This window comes from Panthera leo, chromosome A1 (assembly GCF_018350215.1).
Source record: "Panthera leo isolate Ple1 chromosome A1, P.leo_Ple1_pat1.1, whole genome shotgun sequence".
In the NCBI taxonomy this organism is placed as follows: domain Eukaryota; kingdom Metazoa; phylum Chordata; class Mammalia; order Carnivora; family Felidae; genus Panthera; species Panthera leo.
Window position 1 is genome coordinate 140,973,132 of NC_056679.1, and position 25,761 is coordinate 140,998,892.

Genomic DNA, 25,761 nt, shown 5'->3' on the forward strand with positions numbered 1-25,761 from the left:
GATGGCTACTGCAAGAGAAGAATATTTTCCCCGTCAGAGCTTGAGTGAGTGATCACATTGCCCACCTGGGAAATGGATTTCTTCCCCTCCAGTGGATTTATTTGTTCAGGTTCTTTTTAACCAGAGGGGTCAAGGCCAGAGATGAGGAAGAGTCTAGCTGCCTACCAGAGGGAGCGGTGTCCTTCTGTTTCTCAGTAATTTACTGTAAATTGATGCTGATACTTGTCAGAGTTTTATTTAGCTCTGTTCTTCTTCTCCTTCTGTTGGAATATCATTAGTTTTTCTTGGACTGTGGGATATGGTCCGTGACCTTCACACAGGCGCCAGCAGTACTGTCTGTAGTATTTCACAGTAAATGAATTCGTATAACGTCACTGACCTTACTTCTACACTGTTTGACTCTTGTATTTGAATTGGTCTAGGCTGCTGACTGTTTTCCATTGTAGTTCAGGGAAACCAGAAACAAAAATTGCTTGAAATTGAATTTTTTTAGTATGTTTTTCTAATGAAACTCTGCGATGGCCTTGATTGTGTCTTTCCAAATCTCCTCCTATCTCACTTCTCTTTTCATACTGACACAGTTGTTTTTCATAGTCTGGAGCGCAGAAAAAACAGGGACTGTACTCTATGCTGCTCAGAACCCATATGGATTTCTGGGTTTTATTTTGGGCACTGTATTTGGAAGGCTCTATTACCAAACTACAGTGTGTCAGGGCAGAGCTAACAGGTTGGTCTGGGAGCAGTGTATTATGAAGAATTAATCACGGAGAAAAGAAGACACAGGGCAGACACAACAGCTATCTGCAAAAGCTGTACGAAAATTTAACTATGACCAGTGGGGGGATGTTAGAGGAAGGGACAGGTCAGCTATTATAAGATTAGATTAGAAATGTCCAGCATTTAAACTAGATTGTCTCATAAACAAGTGAATTCTCCTCCATAGGAGTCAGATAAAATCTCTCAGGAATATGCTTATAGAGGGGTTTCCCAAGAACAATAGCACGCCTGTGTAGAGTACTTATTTTATGACAAGTACTATTCTCAGTACATTTCCAATGTCACTAATTTAATCCTCACAATGGCCTTAGGAGAGAGACACTTCAGACCCATAGTATTTTATCTGAAAGCCGTAAGACCAGATGTGTTCCCCTTTCTCTCCATCCTTGGCAACATTTGTTGTTTCTTGTGTTTTTGGTTTTAGCCATTCTCATAGGTGTGAGGTGATCTCTCATTGTAGTTTTGATTTGCATTTCCCTGATGATGAGTGATGTTGAGCATCTTTTTATGTGTCTGTTGGAGACATATGAATTTTTACATTAAATGGAATAAATACCTTTACATGAATTAGGTTAGATTTCACTGCCAGATCAGTTCCGATTAGCCCTATCCACCAAATAAGGTTTGAAGTAGTTTTAAATTTATGGATTCTGAATTGTACACAAGGGAATCTGCACTCATTTTGCTAACGCTGGTTTACAGATGAAGAAACTGAGGCATAGAGAGTAGATAACTTGCTTAGAGTCATACAGCTTCCACAAACAGAAGCCAAGTTCATTCATGCTGTTAACCACTATGTGTGTTGCCTCTCATCATGGTCTGGCTCCCTTCATTGAGGAGTTGGGGTAAATCCCCACAACTGTCTCTTTCAATCCATGTCTTTGATTTCCTGACGTCTGACTTCAACCTGCCACGGGCTCTCTCAAAGAGATACCAAGATCTGTTCCCAGAAGCAGGTTAAAAGGAGAGACATCTGGAAAAAAGAGACCTCTTCCTGTTCCAAGTATGTGGTGTCTCACAGGAGGCATTTTAGTGTATTTGCTTTCCAACCACTCAGCAGAGCCAGCTGAAGATAGATTATGTGTCATCGTGATTTGTCTTCAGTGACCTTTCCTTTTGTATCTTTTGCCCCCACCTGTTACCCAGAACACCACCACATGAATCTTGATGGCTCAGGTTTGCCTCCTGTCCACCCACGTTCCAGAACTGATTTTCCCAGTAGAGTAGTTGATTCCTCTTAACCTTTCTTTCACCATCTAGAGATGTTTTGTGGAGTAGTGGAAAGAAAAATGGACTTGAACATGGAAATACCTGAATTTAAATCCAGATGTGGAAATCTGGGCAAAACCACTTAACCTCATTCATTAATTTATAAAATGGGATACATAATACTTAACCAGGGATTAATTTAGGTTTTATGGAGCCTGAAGTTGATACTATTGGGGAAAGCCCTTTTTAAGGAAAAGAATACAAAATTGTGAATACACATTAGGTGTATACAAGATGTGTATTTATTTAGAAATAATGCCTAAGGGTACATAAGGGGAAGTATGATGCATTGGAGGTTGGAAAGAAACAGTTGTCTTAACAAAAGGAAAGGCCATTTACAAAAACTTAAGACGTATAAGCATATTGCTAGCAATCCTTCCCAGGGTTAGGAAACAGTTCATTCACTGAGAGGTCCTGAAGCTTAAGATTCATTAGTATCATGGTAAATTTGCTTTTGTATCAATCTTACAGACTTGTGAGAATCAAATCACAAAACTATATGCAAATATTGTTTTGTGATCACTAAACATTGTGCATTGTTTGTGTTTTTTTTTAAGTTTATTTATTTTTGAGAGACAGAGAAAGTACAAGCTGGGGAGGGACAGAGAGAAAAGGAGAGAGAGAGAATTCCAGGCATGCTCCACACTGTCGGCGTGGAGCCTGATACAGGGCTCGAACCCACAAACCGTGAGTTCATGACATGAGCCAAAGTCAGTCACTTAAACGACTGAGTCACCCAGGTGCCCCAACACTGTGCATTGTTAATCATTATTTTGATGCTCAGAGCCAAGCATAAATGATTATTCAATAAATGACAAAATGGAGGAAATTTGGTCTCACCAAGTATTATACGGGATTATTTTATTACCTTTCCCTAAGCCTTTAAAATATTTATCAGAATAATATATGCACACATTTTTACAAAAGAGTGTAGTGTTGATAAAAGATTTGCAATGCAAAATAGCTATCCTATGTCCTACCCTTTATATTTTCTAATTCCAGTCTCCAGAGTCAATACATTTCTTCCATATTGCTAAATAATATGTATTATATTGTTTACTTCTGATTTATCCATGTTGTATATTATCTAGTAACTATCTAATATAGTAGATAGGATTTCACTTCTTCCCATTCTTCCAATAGTACAATTTTCATGACTACCTTAATGTGAAATATTGTTTACAGCTGAACCAGAGTGAACTATGATTATATTTCTTTTCATATACATCTTTTATATTTTCCTGGAGTTAATAATAGCACCATTTTTTGTTTCTTTGTTTAGTTCTTCATTGTTTATGTACTTGAGTTTTCCCATTCTGTACAATTGCATTTTATATATTTTTCACACAGTTAGATTTTCCCACACTGCAGAGAGCCCTGGGGCATCCCTCTGCTTCAGCATGCCTCTTTCTCTTCATGCAACAGGACAGAACTTCAATGTGCTGTCACGCTGGAAATTTCTTTCATCTCTCTCTTATGTTAGATTTCATATTTCCTGTATTCGTCATCTTGTTCTTTCTTAGATTTAGTCCCTTTTTTTGTGAATCTTATTCTCCAGTAGAAATATATATGGGAGGTAATTGATTGAGACTCTGCATCTCTCAAAATGTCTATATCCTAGCCTTATAACTGACTAATTTAGTTGGATATAGGCTTCTAGATTTAAATCATTTCATTCAGAATTTGGAAGACATTCCACTGACTTCTAACTTATGGAATCATTCTGAGAAGTTCTGCCATTCTAATTCTCAATCCTTTGGACCAGATGACTTTTCTCTTTGGAGGTGATTCTATAATTCCACAGTACCATATGTGGTAGATTTAATTATTGCTCAAAAATATTCACTGTTCTCTTTCCCTGTCCCACTTATGTGGTTGGGGTATACTTCTCGGTGCTCTGATGCTAGGTTTGGCCATGTGACTTACTTTGGCTAATGGGATATTAGCAGCCAGCTATGTTACAAGCAGAGGCTTGAAAGGCATTTATGTGGTTGTGCTTGCTCTCTCATACTATGCCATCAGAAGCAGCAGAACATGCTGATAACTAGCCTACTGGTTCACGGAGGATGAGTAATAAATAGAACAAAACCAGTCAATTGGTCCTAGCCACATTCAACCTAAACCAGCAGAGCAGGCCAGAGTCCAGCTGAGCTCTACCAACTCTCAGGTGACTCACAGATCAATGATAATAAATTACAATTATTTTTAAGGCACTGAGTTTTTGGATGTTTGTAATGTAGTATTTTGTGGCAATAGCTGTTGGTATAAAGAAATTGGTTCAAATTAGTATCAGAAATTGGTATAAGTGGTGAGTTATAGACACAAGAAGAACAAAACATAGGGACACTTGTTTGGAGACTGGGTAATAGGAAGCTGGAAAGAAATATATGATCTGTGTTATGTAGAGATGAACTGTTTTATAAATATTTGGTAACTTGAAAGTTATAATATGCATCTAAAAATATTTGGATTTCTGCCAAGAGCTCTCCAGAGAAAATGATGGAAGTATTTAGCTGTATATAATAGAACAATAAGAAAGAGACATTTCCATCATTCATATTTTTACTCCAGGATCTAACCCCACCATACTAGAATTTTTTTCCCCAAAAAATATATGTAGGGAAGTGTTTTATCCCTTTGTTTGGGTTGATGGTGAGGATGAAATGCTCATTAAGTAGGTTTGGAACAAATCTCCTTATTTTCATCAGTTGCCTCACCCCAACTAGTGCCTTTAAACCTGAGCTTTTCAGGGGTTTTACAGCACAAAATCCATTTGCTTCTTGGTGATTTCATTTTCTGCAGGTGCAGGTCTTCAACCTTTCTCTTTTCTTCTAAGGCTGGAATCTTCCAGTTACTTTCTATCTTCATATAGTATGATTTACGAACAGAAGTGTCTACGAGTTTCATCAGTGCTGCACATGTGTTTCTATTTCATCTTACTTGTTGCTGAGAGGGGAGAGGAGAATAAAATGTCTTTTCTCTACCATCTTAAAACTGCAAGTCTTCCCAGGCTCTTTTCATGTGAAAAGAGCAAATGCCTAGTTCATAACTAACTTGTGTAGATTATTGCAGGAGAGTCTGGCCTATGAGGATTGGGAGAACTAACAATAGAGGTGTCCATAGATGCAGGTGGACAGGACACCAAGAGCAGGAAAATGACTAAGCTGGGAAAAAGCACTTTTCCAAATGGTCTGTTCAAAGTGGAATGGGAGGCAGTGGTGCCTGGGTAGCTCAGTTGGTTAAGCATCCAACTCTTGATTTTGGCACAAGTCATGGTCTCATGCTTTGTGAGATCGAGCCCTGAGTCTGGTTCTGCGCTGACAGCGCAGAGCCTGCTTGGGGTCCTCTCTCTCTCTCTCTCTCTCTCTCTCTCTTTCTCTCTGTCCCCCCCCCCCAGATAAATAAATAAATTTAAAAAAAATTTTTTTTTTAAAAATGGAATGGGAACTGGTAATTGGGTTGAGGGTGGACACAGTCCTATGTGGAAAAAGGAACAGGAAGAGATGTGCTAGTATTGATGGGCTGGCCAAGGCAGAGGCAGGGTTGAAACAGCTTATTTGAATTTCTGTCCAGTTCTCCTAGTGGCCCGGGAGGCCTACCTTGATGCCACTGCCCTAGGAAAGACTGTTTATTGGCTCTCAATGTCTTAACACAAAGGAAGAAACATAAGTGGTCAAAATACAGGGTCACAAAGTGCCCTCCATGTACCCTACAGAAAAGGCCTCCTTACTGAAATTTCAAAGAGTCACGCTTTTTCTAGTTTTGAGCTCTACTTTGTCCCCACATTTTTCAGGTCTTGTCTAATTTGGGCGTTTTTCCTCTGTAGGAGTAAAATAGGATATGCTAGATGTGGGGTCATATGGCTAGAGATTGGTCATCATTAGAGCTAAGAGAAGACTTCAAAGTCTGAGAAGGCCAAGGGAGACACCAAATCTATATATTAATAAGAACAAAGGCACAGAAACCCCAGAATTATTAAAAGTAACAATGGTTTCCCAGGCAGCAGGAAAGACTTCTTTCACTTCCCTAGCCTCTTAGACTTTGTGTATTGATAGGGACCAGAGTTTTAAAACCACGAATCTGAACATCTAATATGACAAATCCAAGGGCACTCCAGTCTGAAAATTCAAAACAGGTACCATCCTTGGAAATTTGGAGCCTAGGGGTGCCATCTCCTCAGCCCCTCTCATCCTGAAGCACCTCAGTGATTTCTTGTCTCCATCCTTCCCTAACCCCTCATCCTCTGGCCCTGCCTTAATCCTAAATGGATTAAGTTAGTGGTTTCCTACAACAGGTGACACTTTACTCTTTTGCCACTCAGTTTTTTGCCCAATAGCTTATATATTTTGAGTAGAACAATTGTATGAGGATTACCTGCCTGAGAGCCCTTTCCAGAACAAATTGTTTCCAGAACAGATGTAAACAGGCTACTCTCATTCTAAAATCTATTGTGATTATTAACAAGATTTCCTTCTTTCCTATGAGTTTGTTTATCAAAGATTCTAGTGTGGAGTTTACTTAGAAAGGACAAATTACTTTCTAGCTTCCACTTCTTGGCTGAGAGGAATAGCGACTTATGGTTTAGCAAATCCCTAATAGGAAAATCTTGTTTTCTCTTTTTAATTAATCTGTACTTCCAATTTTTCTACCTGTTTTTATTTCCCACAATCCAGACCCAGCTTTCCTATTTGTCACATCCATTAGTCTACACGATTGTGTAAATATAATTCCTGTTGATTCTTTTAAACATTAACCGCAATAAAAAAAAAAGTCTTAGTACTGTAGTCCTAGCAGAGAAAATTTTAACACTGACCAAGGAGATTTATTTTTTATTTAGATACTTTGAACTGAATTTGGAAGGTCATAGGTAAAACTAACAATTTGCTACTTCAGGTTTGCAACAGAGGTAAAGAAATACCAGGTTATTAACGAAAATGATTCCAACTCCCCTCTTAAAACCAAGTTGTTCCCAATAAGTCAACATCTGTCACAATCTGTGTAAAAGGACAGAACAAGCATACAACAGCACATTTGAAAACCCAGCTGCAAAACATTAAATCGGAACACAGAGGCCTTCGATTGCTGCTAACTTGGCTTTGGCTTAACTGTTGCCAAGTAAAACAGAGAACACCCTGCAGGGAGCCGTCATGGGCTGAGCCTCATTCTCTTCCCTTTTATTTCTCAGCCAGCTTATGTGAGTGAGGCCACTGCCTGCTGACCACATCTGCCCACTAACCTCTCAGCTGAGCCAAGTCCAAGTTGTTCTCCCTCAAAACTATGGTTTAAATAAAGGGTTGTTTCAATTCCACAGAATTACGATTTAAAGGATTGTTGTTTTAATCCACTGAATTTTGGGTTTTTTTTTTTTATGCAATCGATACTGACCTAGTATACTCATCAATCTAAAAATCTTTGTCTTTTTTCAATTCTGAAAAAACTAACCACTCTTCAAATATTACCTCTTTCCCATTTTCTGTTCACCCGTTCGACAACTCTTATTGGATGTCCTTTCTGTCATTTATGATTCTGTCCTTTGTGATTCTTAAATTCTTATTCATTTTTCTTCCATTTTTATTTCTGCTGCACTCCAAGTCATTTCTTTAGTTCCAATTTGCTTTTTTCTATTCAGGTATTAAATATCTCTACTTAGTTTTGACTTTCAATGGCTATCAGTTTCACTTATAAAAGAACTATTTGCACCTTTTCTAAATCTGCCTTTTTACATATTTTCCCATTTTTCATTATATTTTCTATTTCCTTTAAAAAAAGTCTTGTAAGTCATTTAACACATTTATTTTATAGTCAGCTGTAGATCTATTTTCTCTAGCTTTGAGGGCATTAAATCTCCTGATCTAACCTAATTTTGTAATCCTACCTTCAAGATGCTTTTCTCTTGTGGTTTGTAATTTTTCTTAAGAGCTTATATTCAGCATGGACATTTTCTCCCTGGAGAAGAACTGTGTGCCTTGGGGGTTGTTAGATTGTCCCTTGACTGTGTTTGTAAGTTTGTTTCTGCTCAAGTCCTAGATATATCACCAGTTCTCAACCAGCTTTTATGTTTTTTTCTCAGCTTGATATTTCTTTCTCACAGTGAAAATTCAGAACTCATGTCAATATATGGCACTGGCTTGGTTTCAAGTTTTTCTGGATGAACTTTTGTTTTCACTTATAGCCTGAGGACATAGGAATTTGTGTGACTTTGTTTTTGCCAACAGCATAGCACTTAGCAACTCAGATTTTGAAGAGCGCTCAATTCCAGTTGTCGTCTGCTCACACCAGACATATTAACTTGCAAGAGTATTAAAATCCCAGGAGCTCTTAGGGCCTAGAGTTGATCCCAACCCCCCACAGGCTACTGTGGTCTTAGCCCTTATTTACTGCCAGTCTGAGTTCCCTCTTTGGTTCTGTAATCAGAGTTCCTGTTCTCTCAGTTATATATAGAACTATTTTGTCCAGTGTTTCTCTGTGATAATAATAGTAGCTGAAGCAGAACTTTTTGCGTCGTCTCAGTCCGCTGGATTGCCGGATGTTCTCCCTCCACACTCTTGAGATACAATTTTATAATAATGAAAGGTAAAATTCACAACAAAGACATAACATTTGGGAATATGTATGTGCTGAATCACAATGTATCAAAATATACAAAGCAAAAAATTTTGGAAACACAATAGTAATGGAGGTTTTAACCTGCTCCACTGAGACTAAGTCAAGAAAGTAAAAATTACACACAGAAGGATGCGAATAATGCTGTAAACAAGGTAGGTTTAATACATACATATCAAACTTAATAACCTAGAAGCAGTGAACATACTCTTTATGATGCTCAACATTAAATCCTCAAGAATTTAAATAGCAATGGATACAGTGAATGGCCCATGCTTGTTGCTAAAGGCATTTGCCCCACCTGCTTCATGGAAGGTCATCTGCTTCAGATTCCTATTGTATCCAAGTCAGATTTAAACTTGTCAGCCACCAGAGTGTCCTCTGAATCATCTCCAGCTCTGCAGGATACATCACAGAACTGCTTTGTTAAGCTGCTGTCTGGGGACAGGGTCATATCCAACTTTGGCTATTTTTGTGCAGTCCATAGACCCTTGAAGCCGGACATTTGCCTTAACAACATTTGACTCCTAGAAAACCTATGTGTATGTCTACTTGGTGGTCACTACCCAGTAACTCCTACTGCCAATCCCGTGCGACTTGTTTTAAAAACCTTGCAGCTTCTTGCAATATTGCTTATAATTATGAAAAATTGAAAACAACTGAAATGCCTGTCAGAGAGGAAATGGGTAAATAAAATGTGATTTATTCACATTATATTGTGATAGGAATTATCACAATACCCATAGTGTATTGTGATATTAATTACAATATTGTATTATGATATGAATTATTGTAACGTTATTTGAAGGAATGGATTGTACCTAACTATAACATAATATATCCTTATGTAAAATATGTCTATCTCTACATGATGTCGACTTGTAAGAAAAAAGAAATTTGTGGAATAAAATATACATGTTGTCATTTATGTAAATTTTTAAATGTTTGTTTATTTTGAGAGACAGCGTGAGTGGGGGAAGGGTAGAGGGGTTGAGAAAGAATCTCAAGCAGGCTCTTGACTGTCAGCATAGAGCCTAATGCGGGGCTCAAACCCACGAACTGTGAGATCATGACCTGAGCCGAAATCAAGAGCAGGACGCTTAACTGACTGAGCCACCCAGGCACCTCCATTTATGTAAATTTTAAAGCACACAGAAATAATATATATTGCTTGAGAATACATATGTATGCATATGAAGTTATTAAAAATGAACTGTTTGGGATACACACTGAATTCCTGATAGTTACTTCAAAGGATTGGGGTGAAGAAATGGAACTGTGGTTAGGGACATCACTATAATCTGTTTTATTTAATTTCTTTTATATAAACAACACTTGAGGCAAATATGATAAACAAAAAATTTCAATTCTGGAGTGAAAAATATGTGCATATAGATTAGGCTCTTCGCATTTTTCCCTTTCTTACAATTTTACTGAGGTATACTTGCTGTACAATAAACTACATATATTTAAAGTGTACAGTGTGATAAAGTTTGACGGGTATTTACCCGTGAAACCTTTACCACAGTCAAGACAACGCAAAAGTTTCCTTAAGCCCCTTTGTTACCCATTTCTCCCTCTTCCCTTGAACTTGAGTAACCATTGATCTGCTTTCTATCACTATAGATTAGTTTGCTTTTTCTAGAATTTTATACAAATGGAATCCTACAGTATGTAAATTTTTTTTTAATTTTTTTTTTTAACGTTTATTTATTTTTGAGCCAGAGAGAGACAGAGCATGAACGGGGGAGGGGCAGAGAGAGAGGGAGACACAGAATCGGAAGCATGCTCCAGGCTCTGAGCCATCAGCCCAGAGCCCGACGCGAGGCTCGAACTCACGGACTGTGAGACCGTGACCTGAGCTGAAGTCGGACGCTCAACCGACTGAGCCACCCAGGCGCCCCAGTATGTAAATTTTTTAAGAGGGGGTCTGGTTGCTTTCACTAACTTTCTCAAAAGGATGGCAATTTCTCAAAAAAATTTTTTTTTAATCTTGTAACTGCTGAAAAACAATCTGGAGCATTTGATCTGTGATTCAGAAATGGAGGAAGGAGAGAATCTGTGGAAAGCAGGTAACATTTAGAATAGACTCCCAAGTAAGGCAGAGCAAGCATATCTACCATAATGGCTTCCATATTCACTAAAATCTTCCCTTACATTACCTGTATTTTTCATTTCCTGACACTGCACAAATGAGAATCTTGTGGATAACTAAGATACCCATTTATTTATTTTTTTTTGTTTATTTAATTTAGAGAAAGAGTAGGCACAAGTGGGAGAGAGGCAGGAAGAGGGGGGAGAAATAGAGAGAGAGGGAGAGAGAATCCCAAGCAGGTGCCACACTGTCAGTGTAGAACCTGACACAGGGCGGGGCTCGAACCCATGAACCATGAGATCATGACCCGATCCTAAACCAAGAGTTGGACACTTAACCAACTGAGCCACCCAGGTGCCCATAAGCTATCCATTTAAAACCAGAGACATCATTGAGAACTCATTCATGGCAATTGGCTCAATGAGATGCCTGTCATCCTAACACCTACCTGAGTTTAGCTTCACTAGAAGAACGGATGCTTGTGTTGTGGGAGAGGGGAACTAGGATTGTGTTGAAGCAGGGAGAATTGGGGGATGTGGGGAGATCTAGGCAGCACCATAGGAGACTTTGGGTAACACTAGGATATTGGGAACAGGATACTGGGATAAGGACCGAAAGAGGTGGGTGAAGGCCAGAAAAGAAGGAAGGAAATACCCAAAGTTAAGAGTTTCCCATTTCAAATTTTCCCAAACAGCAGCCTCTGATGAGAAACCGAGGAAGAAATTCCCATTCTATCTACCTGTGTCTCTTATTCTTAAGATTAGGGAATTCTTATTATGTAAATTCAGCCTGATGTCAGTATTGCTCTGTGAATTAAATTGGCTTTTGTTGCCTGGGCTGGGAGCTCAAGTAAGTACCAGATATAACATTGTTTCTGTGGAAAACTGTGCCCAGATATCTGATCTACAAAGAAAGTTTAGAAACATAACTTATATATGCCAAGCAGAGACTCCTTAGGGATATAAATCTTAATAACAATGAGCTATGCTATAATGGAAATATTTTCACAGATATAATTCTTAATCTATAGCCAATATCAGTCATTAAAACATACTGTTCAGTCCTGGGGCCCATAAGTGGAGGATGTTACAGAGACATTGGAAAGGAGCCAGGGGAGACAAAGTAAATGTTGAAAGGTTTTGAAAAATAGCCCTTCAGGGAAGAGTCTACATTAGTTCAGAGAAGAGAGGTGTGAGTAGACTGAATATCAGTCTTGAAACTATAAAGAGATATTACATTATTGACACCAAGTCTTTTTTTTCCCCTCTGTGTCCCCACAGAGCAGTATGAGAGAAAATGAATTTAAACTACAGCAGAAGGGATTTAGACTAGTCAGATGTCCCCAACCTGAAGATAAGAACCCATTCTTGGGTTGCCAAGCTTCAATCTCACAAGGGAGGCTGTCATTCTTGAGGGGTTTTTTGAGCTCTCTGGTCACTGGCAGGTAAAGCTCACCCAGACCTGGCCATCTGCCTTCTGTTGTTGGCATATATTATTATTTGGGAAACTGAGGAGTTCTGCCCAACTACAGCAAATGCTTCAGGGCTACAAAGCGGGTAAAGTAAGGCAAGTGTGAACTTGCCTCATGTGGGGAAAATCCAGACAGGAGAAATCTCAGCTTTCTGTTCATCATTTGACAAAGCTGCTCCAAAGAGCACTGAACTGTGGTTGTGGTATGTATCAGGAAGGTGGTGGCAGCACCCCCCCGCCCCCGAACCCCAACATGTGGGACAGGTGGGTCACTTCCCAGGGAGTGGATGCAGTTCTTACAGTCAGTGCATTTTCAGGGGATGTTGACAAACTAGAAATGCCTTCAGAGGAAAGTAACTGGAACAGAAACTGGAAAGTGGGTCAAAGGAAGAGCAGTTGAAGGAACTAGGGTGTTGGCTTGGAGAAGATAAGCGTTTTAAAGGCAGTGGGGGAGGGTGCGGTGACAGGAGGCTGTTTTCCAATATTTGGAAGGCTGTCAGGTGGAAGATAGGCTGCTGTGCAGCTCCAGAGGGCAAACGCAGAGCCAGTGAGTACAGGTTGCAGGGATAGAGCGGCGGGCTGAAAAGAAGGAAGCATTGTGTCATCATTAGAGATAACTCAGAGCAGATTGCGGCGCCTAGTGACGCAGGGAGTGTTTGTGGAAAGGGTGAATGAATAGCTCACCAGAACCTTGGCGGAAGACATTTCTGGGCCTGTTGTTGTTATTGTTGTTGTTGGGTCTCGCTAATCAAATGAAACTTGTTGGAGAGCGAGATGCCCCTAGAAGCAAGCATCTTTTTCCTGGTGCTCAGGGAAGGCGGGCTTTGCTGTTTGAGCCGCTAGAGGGAGTCAGGACAGCGGCATTGCAGAGCCGCCCTCCCCGCTCTGGGGTTGAACAGCGACTGGTACCGGGTTCTGACTCATGTCTCCATTCCGCTGCTTTCCAGGTCTCCTCCACGAATCTTTCTGGAGCTCCACCATCTGATTAAATTCTTTAGTGTTTCAGGGGACTTCTGTACATCAAGAGGCACAGTTGGGCTGCTATCTGTACCTTGTTTCATCCTTAATATTTTAATTATAGAAGTGGATTAAGCAGCATTTCTCTAAAAATTCAAATTCTTATAAAACTAAAGCTTGTAAATTTAACATTGCACTTCCCAGACATTTTACCTTTAATTTCCAAACTAATTAAATTCTCCTACAATCATGCATAGCCTATATCTGAATATTTTAAAGACAACAAATGCCTTAAAAAGCAGAAACACATGGGGCACCTGAGTGGCTCAGTTGGTTAAGCATCTGACTCTTGATTTCAGCTCAGGTCATGATGTCATGGTTGGTGACTTCTAGCCCCACGTTAGGCTCTTGGGATTCTCTCTCCCTCTCTCTTTGCCCCTACCCCACTTGTTCTAAATAAATAAATAAATAAATAAATAAACTTACAAAAAAAAAAACCAGAAACACAAGCAAGTGAAACATCACAAGGATTACAAAAGTTACTATTATATTTAAACTTAAACTGTTATGAAGTACTTATATATTTAAACTTATTTCTTCTTTATCACTATACTTACTCTCATAAGTATTCTTGGACTCTTACAGAGGATAGAGAGTATCTCTTTAAAATATGTATTTCTTTACTTTCCTGATGATATAGTACCTTTGTCAGATTCTAAAGCAAATAATATCTCTTTTATCATCACTGGGTAGCTCAGGAAGGAGTTGATGGGTTTTGAAATTTCTTACAAACATACAGAACCTTCCCATGTATTTAAAGTTCTAATAGATATAATCAATTAAACTTAGAAACACAAGGTTCTATTTTGAAAGTCCAGTGCTGCTGTAACAAATACGTAAACCATTAAGAGTGATTCTGGCACTGGTTACAGGCTGGAAGAATTTTTGAGGAGCATGATAGAGAAAGCCTAAGTTGCCTTGAATAGACTGTCAGGTTCTATTTTGAAAGTCCAGTGCTGCTGTAACAAATACGTAAACCATTAAGAGTGATTCTGGCACTGTTTACAGGCTGGAAGAATTTTTGAGGAGCATGATAGAGAAAGCCTAAGTTGCCTTGAATAGACTGTCAGCAGAAACTCAAACTTGGACTATGCTGCCAGTGAGGGCTCAAAAGGGAATAAGAAACATGTCATTGGAAACTTCAGGAAGAGGCTTTCTTGTTGGTTGGTAACAGAAAATGTAGCAAAATTGTCTCCTGCAATTATGGGAAAAACAGAACAAGTATGTAATGAACTGGGCTATCTAGCTAAGATTCTCAAGCAAAGTGTTGAAGGTACTTCTTGCTGCCCATCATAAAATGCAAGGGGAGAAAGAAAAATTGAGAGAAGAACTGTAAACAAAAAGGAACCAGGACTTGATGACTTTAAAAATTCTTAGTCTCTCTGAATGGCAAAAGATGTTAGAATTAGGAAATGACTTTCAAGCTTGTGGCCTAGAGAAAAGCCTTGGCCTAGAGTAAAAGCCAGGTAGTGATTGTACAAGCTTTTATTAAAACCTCAGGAAGACCAGAGGATCAGAAGAGTAGTCAGTCACAAAGGGTCCCCTCCAGAGATCAGGGGTATGCCCCATATAACTTGTCCAACATTAGGACCTTTCCAAGTGTGAGTTGTCCTTTAACCATCTCTGCATCCTTATCCTGGGTGAAGGAGGGCATGTCTCAAAAAGAACGGTAAATGTTGCTTTTGTGCAAGGGGAAATTGACAGGAGACTCACAATGTATTTGAGAAATTTATGTCAGCAAAAGCACCGCCAACTTAAACTGAATGGGACAGAAAGAATACACAATCAAAGGAGGCTATTAGATCTCCATAATTACACCGGCAGGACGCACCTGCAAGCACGTGCTACCTTTCATGAAAAAGGAAAGATGACTCTGACGGCAGAACCAAGAGCTATTAACCAAAGAGTGGATTATTCCCAGGCCTTGAAATCTAATCAAGGAGCTCTGGCAGGAATTCGCTAGGCTGAATTTCAACACTGCTTTGAACTGGTAACTCCTTAATTCCTTTTTACCTTCTATTCCTCCCCTTCCCTTTTATTTTTTTATTTTTTTTTAACGTTTATTCATTTTTTTGAGACAGAGAGAGACAGAGCATGAATGGGGGAAGGTCAGAGAGAGAGGGAGACACAGAATCTGAAACAGTCTCCAGGCTCTGAGCTGTCAGCACAGAGCCCGACGCGGGCCTCGAACTCACGGACCGCGAGGTCATAACCTGAGCCGAAGTCGGACGCCCAACCGACTGAGCCACCCAGGCGCCCCTACCCTTCCCTTTTAAATGGAATGTCTGTAACTATTTTACTGTGTCTGTTCCTCCATTGTATGTTGAATGTGTTGGAAGCCAGATAGCTTGCCTTTAGTTTTGTAGATTGAGAGTAGCTATACCTAAGAGCCTCATCCATACCTGAACCTGATTTAGGTAATAAAATTGTAGACTTTAAGCACATGCTGTAATGGTATGGGATTCTTGAGGAATTTGGGAGGGAGTAAATGTATTTTTTTTATGTGGGAGGGACACAAATCATTGGGGATCAGAGGGTGGACTGTGATGGATAGCCTTACATTTCCCACCTCTGGGTTGTTTTTTTTTTAAACGTTTATTTATTTTTGAGAGACAGAGAGAGATAGAGCATGAGCAGGGCAGGGGGAGAGAGAGAGGGAGACACAGAATCTGAAGCAGGCTCCAGGCTCTGAGCTGTCAGCACAGAGCCCAGTGTAGGGCTCAAACCCACGAACCCAGAGATCATAACCTGAGCCGAAATCAGACAGTTAACTGACTGAGCCACCCAGGAGCCCCTCCTGGTTTAACCCTTGTGTGATCTCTCCTGGGGTGTTAATGGAACCTGTGACTTGCTTCTAACTAGTAGAATTTAGCAAAGAAGATGGGATGTGTGTGATTATTTGTACATGATTACACTACTTAAGATTGTAATCCACCTTGCTAGAAGACCCTCTGTCCTTTGCTGACTTTGAAGGAGCATGCTGCCATGTTGCAAGTTGCCATATGGAGAGGGCCAGGCTGCAAAGACCTGAAGGCAGCCTCCAAATGACAGTCATCCAGAAAATGAGGTTCTCTGGGGCACCTGGGGGGCTCAGTCGATTAAGCAGCAGACTTCAGCTCAGGTCATGATCTCATGGTTTGTGAGTTCAAGCGCTGCATCAGGCTCTGTGCTGACAGCTCAGAGGCTGGAGTCTGCTTCACATTCTGTGTCTCTGTCTTCGCCCCTCTCCAGCTCATGCTCTGTCTCTCTCTGTCAAAAATAAATAAACATTAAAAAAAAAAAAAGGAGGGTCTCAATCTGACAACCTGCAAGAAACTAAGTGCTCTAATAGCTACATGAACTTGGAAGCAGATCCAACTCTAGTCAAACATTTGAAGTCTGTAGGCAGGTAGGTAGGAAGGTAAGATCACAAGCAGGCTTGTATCTCATGAACATAAGGAATACTGTCCCATCAGGACAGATTGAAATCTGTATTTGTTCTTGTTGCCTTTGACCTTGTTCACATGGCCATCCTGTAGAAACTGGGTTCCTTTGTCTAAACACATACATAGGAGTGGGGAAAACGGAAAGAGAATCCAAAGAAGTAGATAGAGTAATTGCAAGCCCAGATGCTGCTTCACACCAATGAGATAAGTCAGCAGATCAGCAACAATATGTGTCAGCTCCAAAATGACTTATACAGGTACCAAAGTATAACATCATATAAACTTATGTAGTCTTACATATTTTTTAGATGTTTTATTTATTTTGAGAGAGAGAGAGATTAGGGAAGAGGGAGAGAGCGGGGGGGGGGGGGGGGGGGAGACAGAGGATCCAAAGTGGACTCCATGCAGATAGCGGAAAGCTTGATGTGGGGCTCAAACTCACAAACCATGAGATCATGACCTATGCTGAAGTCGGACATTCAATGGACTGTGCCACCCAGGCACACCTAGTCTTACATATTTTAAAACTATTAACAAAGTTAGTACAATTCTCTTATATTTTTAACCTTAAAATCACAAGTTTAGTTTGCACTTTCAAAAGTTCACCCTGGCTGCTGAGTGCTATATTCTCTTGTGTGGTTGTACTACATTGTGTTTATCCATTTGTCAGCTAACAGATATTTGGGTTGTTTCCAGTTTTTTGACTGTTATGAATAATGCTGTTATGACTATTCACGTGCAAGTCTTGATGTGGACATATGTTTTTATTTCTCTTGGGTAGATTCCTAAGAGTGGAATCACTAGGTTGTATGATCAATGTATGTTTAACTTTTAAAGAAACTGTCAAACTATTTTACAATGTGTCTGTAACATTTTACACCTATCAACAGTGTATGAAGGTCCCAGTTTTTTTCACATCCTTACCAATACTTGGTATTTCTTCTCTTACATCATAGCTCTTTCAGTAAAGTAGAATCTCATTGTAGTATTAATTTGCATTTCCCTACTGACTATTGATTTGATTAAGTTTCCACATGCTTATTAGAAATCCATATACCTTCTTTAGTGAAGTATCTATTCAAATCTTTTGCCCATTTAAAAATTCGGTTGTCTTCATGAAAAAGTGCTCAACATCACTCATCTCAGGGAAATACAAATTAAAACCACAATGAGATACCACCTCACACCAGTCAGAATGACTAAAATAAACAACTCAGGCAACAACAGATGTTGGCAAGGATGCAGAGAAAGAGGATCTCTTTTGCACCGCTGGAAGGCAAACTGGTGCAGCCACTCTGGAAAATAGTATGGAGATTCCTCAAAAAATTAAAAATAGAACTACCCTACGACCCAGCAATTGCACTACTAGGTATTTATCCAAGGGATACAGGTGTGCTATTTCAAAGGGACACATGCACCCCAATGTTTATAGCAGTGCTATCAACAATTGTATGGAAAGAGCCCAAATGTCCATAAACAGATGAATGGATAAAGAAGCTGTGGCATGTGTGCATGTGTATATAATATATATACACAATGGAATATTACTCAGCAATCAAAAAGAATGAAATCTTGCCATGTGCAACTGTATGGATGGAACCAGAGGGTATTATGCTAAGTGAAATTAGGCAGTCAGTGAAAGGCAAATATCATATAAGTGCACGCATATGAGGAATTTATGATACAAAACAGTTGAACATAAGGAAAGGGAAGCAAAAATAATATTAAAGCGAGGAAGGAGACAAAACATAATAGACTCATTAATACAGGGAACAAATTGAGAGTTGCTGGAGGGGTTGTGGGTGGGGGTATGGACTAAATGAGTAAGGAGCATTAGGGAGAACACTTGTTGGGATGAGCGCTGGGTGTTATACATAGGCGATGAATCACTGGAATCTATTCCTGAAATCATTATAGCACTATATGCTAGCTAACTTGAATGTAAATTAGAAAATAAATAAGTAAATTTAAAAAAAAGAAAAGAAAAAATTTGGATTATCTTACTACTGAGTTTAAGAGTTTATTTCTTCTGTGTATGGTCCTTAATAATAAGGTCCATGATTCTGTATATTTTCTCCTAGTCTGTAGTGTGTTCAAAAAATTTTTTTTCTTGGGGCGCCTGGGTGGCTCAGTCAGTTGAGGTACTGACTTCGACTCAGGTCATGATCTCACGGTTTGTGAGTTTGAGCCCCGCGTCGAGCTCTGTGCTGACAGCTCAGAGCCTGGAGCCTGCTTCGGATTCTGTGTCTCCCTCTCTCTCTGCCCCTCCCCCGCTCATGCTGTGCCCCGCTCTGTCTCAGAAATAAATAAACATATTAAAAAATTTTTTTTCTTAATGATATTTTAAAGTACAAATGTTTAATTTTGGTGAAGTCCAGTTTATCACTTTTTAAGTGTCATGTTTTGGAGTTATATCTAAGAACTCTTTGCCCAACCCAAAGTTCTCAAGATTTTCTCTTATGTTTTTTGCTAGAAGTTTTATAGTCTCAGTTCTCATCCACTGGACTATATGTCTGTCTTTGCACCAATACCACACTGTGTCAATTCATAGTATTATAGTAGATTTGAAATCAGGTAATATAAGTTTTCCATCTTTTTTTCAAAATTGTTTTGACTATACTATGCATTTCCATATAAATTTTAGGATCATTGTGTCAATTTCTGTTTAAAAAGCTATTGTGGGGGAGGGTGCCTGGCTGGCCCAGTCAGAAGAGCATGTAATGCTTGATTTTGGGATTGTGGGTCCAAGCCCCACACTGGGTATAGAGATTACTAAAAAAAATAAACTTTAAAAAAAAGACAAAAAATAAAATAAAAAACTATTAGGATTTTGAGAGAGATTGTGTTGAATATATAGATCAATTTGGGAAGAGTTTCTATTTTGACAATATTGAGTCTTCCAATTCCATAAATGGGGAGTTTCTCTCCATTTATTTGACTCTTCATTAATTTCTCTTAGTCACATCTTATAATTTTTAGCATACAAGTCTTGTACTTCTTTTATTAAATTTATTTCTACATATTCTATTCTGCTTATGCTTTGTGAATAGAATTTTTAATTTCATTTTTTGATTTGTCTTTGCTAATGTAGAAATAAAATTGATTTTCAAATATTGATCTTGTATCCTGCAACTTTGCTGAACTCATTTATTAATTCTGGTCATTTTGTATGTGGATTCCTTGGGATTTCCTTTAAAAAAAATTTTTTTTAATGTTTTATTTATTTTTGAGAGCAAGAGAGACAGAGCACAAGTGGGAGAGGGGCAGAGAGAGAGACGGAGACACAGAATCCAAAGCAGGCTCCAGGCTCTGAGCTGTCAGCACAGAGCCCAATGCGGGGCTCGAACTCACAGACCACAAGATCATGACCTGAGCCAAAGTTGGACATTTAACCGATTGAGCCACCCAGGCGCCCCAGGGGTTTTCTTTTTTTTTTTTTTTTTTAATATTTTACTTTTTTTTATTTTTTATTTTAGAGAGAGAGAGAGAGAGAGAGCGAATGAAGGCAAGGGGAAGAGGGTGGAAAGAGAGAGAATCTTAAGCAGGCTCTATATTCATTGTGGGCCCCAACCGCATGACTGTGGGATCATGACCTGAGCTGAAATCAAGAGTCAGATGCTCAACTGACTGAGCCATCCAGGCACCTGTGTTCCTTGGGATTGTCTATGGACAGGATGATGTCATCTATGAATAGAAGCAGTTTTACTTCTTTTTTTTTATCCTTAGTCTGCTTTTAGTGAACTATTACATCTTCTGTTCTGCACCAGTCAGAACCTTTCTTGAATCATAATGTTTATTCATGGCCATCACATGTTCCTTGGGGAAAAAAAAAATCAAAAGATAAAATAACTATCACTGTAATCCCTACACTCAGACACAACTTTTGTGAATGTGTGGGCTGGATCCTCCCAGACATTTTTGTTAGAGGCTCTGTAGCACAGGTTATGATGTATTGAGCCACATCCTTCAGCCCCCAGATTTCAACACAGCTGTGGCATGAACATTGCCATGGACTTTGCCAGTGTCCATACAAGATCATATCACAGTGTCTCTCACCTTTGCATTCCAGAAGCCTGGAAAGCCTGCTCAGCTACATGTAGACACAACCTATAATTTCAAGGCAGTTAATGCCCCCTGGTTGGAGGCAGCCCTAAACCAATAAGAGCAGGATCTCATGGATAAATGGCCCGGCCTTTCCATCTTGCAGGGCATAGAATGGGACAATTCTAAGATGACTTCTGCATGGTTCCTCAGAGCCCCCTGTGGGATTGAACCCGTTTCCCAAACTGTAACCCACTCATTTATTGACTTTTCTCTCTTGCCCCTTTCCTTCATGTGTGTTTCCTAAGATAACATCCCCCCACCCCTAAATTTTCTGCACCCAAATCTTGTTTCAGGGTCTGCATTCAGAGAAACCTAAACTAAGGCAGGTATCATGTGTGGTCCCTGGACAAACTGGGATATTTCCATGAATTGGTCATCAGGACAGTGAGTGTGCTACAGAGCCTCTAACAAAAATGTCTGGGAGAATCCACCCCACACATTCACAGAAGTTGTGTCTGAGTGTAGGGATTACAGTGATAGTTATTTTATCTTTTGTTTTTTTTTTCCCCCAAGGAACATGTGATGGCCATGAATAAATATTATGATTCAAGAAAGGTTCTCACATAAAAATAATGAAACTAGCTGATGAAACTATGAGAAAAGAAAACTTAACAGAAATAATCATAGTCATCTTTAAATACTTGGATACCATTCATGTGAAAGAGGAGACCAGCATTAAATGAGCACCTTCTAGGTTATATACCAGATATTATGTAGTATGCTAATACATACATTAACTTATCCATCCTTACAACAACCCAGGGAGGTAATGACAATCTTCATTTTTCATATGAGGAAACTGACACACAGAGACTTAAAGGAATTTGCCCAAGGTCCATAGTATTGGACTGAGCAAGTATAGAAACTGAGTTTCAAATCCAAACCTATCTGTTCCCACACTTGTGTCTTCCTGCTCTCCTGGACATGTTGCAAAGAAGGGCAAGCCAGGGACAAACAGATAACATTTTAAGTTTGCATAATTGTGTTTCTATGAATGCATAGCATGGCAGAGATTGTTTAGAAGTTCACCGATGCTAGTTTTTCTTCCTTGATGCAGAGGAACACTTCATGTTCTAACTTCCTTTACAATTAGATTGGGGCCATGTAACAGGGTTCTAGCAAATTATAATGTGCAGATGAAATACACCTGATATTCTCTCAATTTCTCTCTTTTTCTCTTTCACTCTCTTAGCTGGCTGAAAGCAGAGAACCCAGGAGAGGATTCTGGGAAGGTCCTTGGGGATGGTAAAGCCACCAGATAGGAGGTAAATGGATTCAAAGGGCATGGAGTAGAATAGAGCACTCTCTGTGTTGACTACATTGGACTGGGACATGAGCAATAAATGAACATACATTGGATTAAGCCATCAATGGGGGTTGTTATACAACTGGCATTCCCTAAGAAGTCATGAGCTTCCTGTCCCAGGATATACATGAACGGTGATTAAATGTTCTCAAGGCTGCTGTAAAAGATTCCTGTTGTAGCAAATGACCTATAAAACTAGTAGTTCACAAGGTGCCTGGGTAGCTCAGTCAGTCAAGTGTCCAACTCTTGATTTCAGCTCAGGTCATGACCTCACGATTTGTGGGACTGAGCCCTACATCAGGCTCTGTGCTGACAGCTCAGAGCCTGCTTGAGCCTCTCTCTCTTTCTCTCTCTCTCTCTCTCTGCCTCTCCTCAGCTCACACTCTCTCTCAAAATAAATAAACTTAAAAAAATGATAGTTCACATTTACTGAGATATTATAGATCAGGCATGTACATGTATTCTCACATTTAAATCTACAATATGCTTTATCATACTCATTTTACACATGAGGAGAGTAAGGCACAGGCACAAAGAGCTTAGATAACTTGCCCAAGGTCACACAGGAAGCAAGAGGTAGAGCCAGAGTATGTCACTTTTTTAAAATTAAGTTTGTAATTTTAATTTCAAGATAATCAACATGCAGTATTATATTAGTTTCAGGTGTTCAGCCATTCTATACATTACTCAGTGTTCATCACAGAGTACTTCACTCTTTTTTTAAAAGTTTATTTTTTTATTTTGAGAGAGAGCAGGAGAGAGAAAGTGTGCGTGTGCAGGGGAGGGGCAGAAAGAGAAGGAGGATAGAGAATCCCAAGTAGAGTCCACACTGTCAGCACAGAGACCTACGCCGGGGCTCAATCCTGTGAACCTGTGAGGTCATGACCTGAGTTGAAATCCACATGCCCCCAGAGTACCTCACTCTTAACCACTACTTCTCACTGCCTCTACACTAGAAGCCTTGGAAACTGGATTTGTCCTCAAGGGATTTTTTTGTTCTGTTTTTGTTTTAAAATTTTAATCTATGCTTAAAACTTAAAAGGTTTTACATAAAAATCATGTTTCCTGGTTTCTCTTGGAAATTCAGAAGATCTTGCAAAACTGACTTATAGATAATTATGACAACAAGCAGCTGGAGCTGAAGAGTGGCCCGTAAACTTTCCATCTAAAGCTGAGTTCTCCCCACGTATAGAGCACAGTGTTGGGCATATGACGGGGACTCAACAAATATTTAGGAAATTAGTGAATAAAAGCAGAACCTGGATTCTCTTACCCTCTCCCTGTTTCTTCAGCTCTCTTTTTTGTGACTGAGAACCGTTGAATCTGAGTTTACTAAATTATAACACACGAGACTAATTTCCCTTTTGTTCTAAGCAGCCAGGACCCAGATTACAGGCACCTACAAACGTCGTGCCTGATTTGGGCTCATGTTGACATTTTCTATCAACTCAAAATGTTTGCTTCTATACAACTAGAGTTTGCTCTGAAGAACCAGCCAAAGCTGGGAGTAAATGGGTAGGCAGGTGCATTAGTTCTACCTCAGATTAGGTTGTGCACAATGGGCTCTTTGTAAAGTCCTTATAGAAGGGCAAGGACAGGCAGGCGTGCCCTGCTTCCAGCTTTGGAGACTCGCTCATAACAGTGCTCAAGATAGACAGGCACAGTTTTAATCTGCCTGGCTTAGACTGCTGGACTCACATGTGGGTGTGTAAGCCTCAAACAGGGGAAGCTTTTCTCTCAGGCTTGTTAGCAAAGCTCATTTGGAGGAGCCCAGGGCTGGGGCACGGCCTGGATCAGCAGCCATGACGCACACAGTGTAAGCTTCAGAAGCTGGTTGATCCCTTTAGCAGAGCCCAAGCCTGCCCGTCCTCCCCTCCCAGACTTGGGACAGTGCTGCCTTTCTCCAGAGGGTTGGTGTGTTGGCATCAAGAAGGGAAGGGCAGTGCCAGGGCTCTTCCAGGTGGAAATCTCCTGTTTATTTGCCCAGAGGAAAAAAGGGGCCTCTCCTTAAGACTTCATTTCTGAGCTCCCTATTGTGGGAGCAAAGTGGATTGCTTACAGTAGCACTTCTCACGCACGAGATTTTGCCTCCTGGGGGCATTTGCAAAGCTTGGAGGCATTTTTAATGTTAACAACTCTGATGCGTCTAGTGGGCAGAGGCCAGGGATGCTGCTGAACATCCTACGATGCATATAAGACAGCCTCCACAACAAAGAATTTCCCATCCCCAAATGTCAATAGTGCCAAGGTTGAAAAGCCCTGGCTTAGTAAAGGATGGCTTGTATTACATTTTTAAGCTTTAAAATTATAAAAAGCAATTTCTTAGCGTTTTATTATTTTATAACCAGAAAAGTAAAATAAAGGCTATTTTAAACATAGAGAAATATTTTGGACTTACCAAATATCACCTTCTTTCATTATTTATAGTAACAATGTTGGCATATAGTAGGTACTCAATATTTGTACAATGAACGAATGAATGAATGGCATACTGTAGTGCTGTCCCTTACTGAATTTGTTATAAAGTGGTTGCTTCCTTCTTTAAGGCAGTATACAGCTCTTTTCAGGGGAGAGAAACAGGTATTGGATAGTTTATTCATTCATTCATTCATTTATTTTTCTGCTTCTGGCTTTAGCACATGGGCTTCTGACTCCGGCTACACTTTGTTTAATAAAATGTCAGATTTGCTGATAAGCTTGGCCTTCTCTCTTTTCTCAGCCCTTGTGCTGTTATTTGGGTGGATTTGACTTGATACATTTCCAATCCATCTGTATGAAAACCATATTTGATATTGATATGGATTGTAGCCATAAAGCAGTATTTCACTGAGAAAGATATATTTTGTAATTGAACAATTAAATTGTTACATATATTCCTTGCACCAAAAGATCCTAAAGTTAAGAATTACAGTTATTCAGGGGCATGTAGGTGGCTCAGTCAGTTAAGCATCTGACTTTGGCTCAGGTCGTGATATCACAGTTCATGGGATCAGGCCCTACCTTGGGCTCTCTGCTGTCAGTGTGCAGCCCACTTTGGAGCCCCTAGGCCCCCTCTCTCTCTGACCCTCTCCTGCTCTCTCTTTCGCTCTCTGAAAAAATAAATATAGGTTAAAAAAAAAAAAAAGGAAAATCACATATTGTTCAAAACAGGAGTCCAGGCAGAACTTTGACTGATTTTTGATATTCCTTAGCATCCACCAAAATTGGTGATGGCGATGGCCTCCGGGTCCTTTGCTTCTCTCATATAGTCAATTGTCTCCTTTTTTTTTTTTAATTTTTTTTTTTTATTTATTTTTGAGAGAGAGAGAAAGAGAAAGAGAGAGAGAGAGAGAGAGAGAGAGAGAGAGAGAGAGACAGTGTGAGCAGGGGAAGGACAGAGAGAGAGGGAGACACGGAATCCAAAGACAGTCTCCAGGCTCTGAGCTGTCAGCACAGAGCCAATATGGGGCTCAAACTCACAGACTACGAGATCATGACCTGAGCCCAAGTCAGATGCTTAACCAGCTGAGCCACCCAGGCACTCCATGGTCAGTGGTTTCTTTATGGCATTATCCCCACCTGAAATTTTATCACATATTATTTGTTTTAATATCTGTTTCTTCTTACAGATATGAGTTCTCTCAGGGCAAAGACCTGTTCTCGCTTATTCATTCTTGTGACCTCAGTGCCTTCAATGGTGCCTGGCATATGGAAGG

General features: G+C 39.8%; 1 long non-coding RNA gene across 1 annotated transcript; it reads left to right on the forward strand.

Moving 5' to 3' along the window:
• Positions 1–25,761, forward strand: LOC122221891. Its single transcript, XR_006203502.1, has 3 exons — positions 1–44; positions 21,953–22,025; positions 25,675–25,761. It is a non-coding gene; the product is annotated as an uncharacterized LOC122221891 (long non-coding RNA).